Consider the following 3,496-nt stretch of genomic DNA (forward strand, 5'->3'; position numbering starts at 1 on the left):
ATCTAATGTATAATCATTGTGGAAAATTTAATTCTCCGAAATTAGTCAATTCAATACTTTTTTTGAAAAGAGACTTCATAACCGACTTTCTACACCTTAATAAAAAAAAATTATATGGAATGATTTCGTGACGCGAGATGAAACGGATGTAGTGGGGGTAGGAGGGAGAGTTCAATTCTAGCAGGAAAATTTTTATATTGTAATAGGAGAGTAGGAGCTCAGAATAGTTAACTATTCGATTTAGTGAGATCTTTTTATTCCATAGTCCCCTATCACAATATAAAAACAATTCCTGATAGAATTTGCCTAAAAAAGTAATTTTCTATTCTAATTAACATGGAACTAATATTTTATGCCTTAAGAGAGAACTTATGATCACTTTTTTTAAATTTACCAATAATTTTTTCTTCTGATATCTGAAACAGAGCCATGCTTTATTCGAAAAATAAAATCAATATTTGGCCAAGCACTAATGAACAAGTAATAGAATATGAGATTAGCAATAAAAGTTAGGTTAATTTTAATATAAAATTACATTCTGATGAATTTACCAGTTTTTAAATCTGCAAAAAGAAATGGTATAATCTTTTGTATATTATTACACCATTATAGTCTTATATTTTACCGTTAACTTATCATTACTGCGATGATAATATCATTGAAGTGAAACTTTTTTGAGACATTTTATAACTGAAGAAAAAATAATTATAGAATTAAATTGATTTCTCGATGCAAGATAAAATGAAGCGGTGGTGGTGGGGGAGAGAAGACGCTGGTCAATCCGAGTACAAAGGTTTGATATTGTGACAGGAGAGCAGGAGCTTACAGAAGCTTAACAATCCCGGCAGTTGCTTGTAGTTTAAGTAATGTAGTGCGTGATTGAGTGAGCTTCTGTTAATTTATTCTCTCCTATTACAATTGGAAAAAATTGACTTAGGAAATGGCTGTTCTTCAATTATTATCATTATTATTCTGTAATTTAATATTTTCTGTCTTAAGGAGAGAATGCATGATCATTGTTAATAACATTATAAAATATTATTTGATTTCCATTTTTACTTCTGTCGGCTAATCTCAAGACTGTCATGCCTCGATTATTCGTTTATTTACGATATTTTTATTATTATTAAAATACTGCATATGATATTACTATAGCTCTATAATATCTATTCATTATTACAAAATTTTTACGATTGAGAAGATCTTAATTCCTCATAACCGTTTACTTGGTCACACATATTAATTGGTTAAATTTATTTCCTATATTATACATTTATGTATTTAGTAGTTAAAGGATTGTTGTAGGATGGCAAATATATTTTTTTCGAACAGTAAAAAAATTTAATAATTTTTTTTTCTGTATCAAGTAATCAATGTTGATAACAGATCACAATGTGGTGGGCGCATGCGTATAATTTCTCACACATGCGCCTAGCAGTTGGATGATAGTTTTGAATCGTCCCGAAAGGAGCTTTATATTATTCACTTCAGTAATTACTAGCAAGTATCCCTTTTCAATAAAATGTATAAATCATTCAATAAAAAACAATATTTAGTATAAATTAGTAGTAACTTCAACTGTAAAGCCATGTTTGCTCAGTAACTAGACTGTATACTTTCTAGTATTGTACTATAAGCTTTGTATGTAGAAAATATCAATATCAAAACAACCTATTATGTAAATGTATATGTATAGAATAAAAAATCATACTAAAACATAATAAAATTAAGACAAGTTTAATATTATTTGATTTGTTTTTTTGACTCTTTATCAAATGTAGCATTTAGATCTCTGATTGATGTAATTAAACTAAGTCACATATGATTTATTAAAAATATATATTTCTGACATGTATATACCTATGTGAGTGTATTTTCAAAAGCGGTAAATGTGAAAATATATTATGTATAAATGTTTACTTAATATAACCTATTCTCCTGTTATTATACTTTTAATGTTTATGGATTTAACATTTTATTCCAGAACATTCCATTTAAAAGCTCCACGTAAGTTATATAAAGTTATAGGGAATTAAAAATTAGTCATTTCACTAACTTCAGGACTAAAAATTGCTATATTCCTCATTAAAATTAACTTGCTCTATAGTTATAACTATTTCGGGCTAGGAATACTGAAATAAGCTTCACATTTATGAACACGACTACACAGTAATGCTAGTATAGTTAATAATAACGCTGGGTTCGACAATAGAACAGTACATAATATTTGAAATTTAATCCAATATAATTGTAATGCATTATACAAACAAGTAGTTTTTTTTTATTATCGTAAAGTTTATAAGATTTAAATTTCTCAAGAATGCATAATTAAAAGAATTTAAAATTGAATAGTTAATTATAAGCATACATTTAGATGTTTAGATTTAATAAAACTTAAGTATACTGGAAGAAGATAAATGACCATAGTGGCCATAAAGGTATCAAAATAGTAAAAGAAAGCTATTTATTGTTAATAAGAATAAATCAACGCTTCACGCCACTTTGAAGGGCTTCGTAAGGGATAAATGAAAAACGAGAAATAAGCATTGTAAGAATTTACAAAACATTAAAATTAATTTAAAAGTAAAATTCTTGATGCTCCTTATTACGATACAAGTAAACTCATCGGACCTTCTAATTTAAATTAATGCCTATGTACTGCTCGGGAGTCTTTCTTGATGTAGAACAGGCTTTTGATCGAGTCTGGCACCCAAGACTGCTATACAAGATCCGTAAATTCCTACCCCCTATATACTTCCTCATTATCCGTTCTTATCTCTGAGATAGGTTATTTCAAGTGAATCACAACAACGCTTATTCATCCCTGTTTCCTAAGTATGCTGGTGTACCTCAGGGTAGTATCCTTGGTCCTATTCTTTATACAGTTTTTACAGCTGACATCCCAATCCATCCTAACACTATTCTCACCACGTATGCCCATGACATATGCCTATTGTCAGTGAATAATGATCCTTCCATTGTATCCCCAACCCTCCAAACCCACATCACCACCCTCGAAGCATGGTGCCAAAACTGGAGGATTAAAATAAATTCCAATAAATCCCACCAAATCTCATTTACCCTTCGTCGTAAACCTTCATCTCGGCCCACAGTATCTTTTAATAATACCCCACTTATTCCTGTTGAACAAATCCATTACTTTGGACTAAATCTGGACAAACAACTGACATGGAATCCTCATACAAGACAGGAAACTGCTCGTCGATTTCACTATTACAACATTTACTACACAAAAGGTACAAACTTCCAATCCATTAAAAGACTGATCTACGCCGACATCATAGAGTGAAATACGAGTTAATGAAGCACCTAAAAGAAAGAGATTTTGCCTGCTTTGACGAGGTCTACTGTGTAGATACGGATGGATCCACAAGATATGCGGATATTGTTGCTTTCCCTAAGAAGGGGAAGGCGGCAATTATTCTGGATCCCACCGTGAGATATGAAAATAACGACCTTGACCAGGCAAATAAGG

The sequence above is a fragment of the Halyomorpha halys genome, unplaced genomic scaffold (assembly GCF_000696795.3).
Source record: "Halyomorpha halys isolate HHAL.00 unplaced genomic scaffold, Hhal_1.1 Scaffold12.1, whole genome shotgun sequence".
In the NCBI taxonomy this organism is placed as follows: Eukaryota; Metazoa; Arthropoda; class Insecta; order Hemiptera; family Pentatomidae; genus Halyomorpha; species Halyomorpha halys.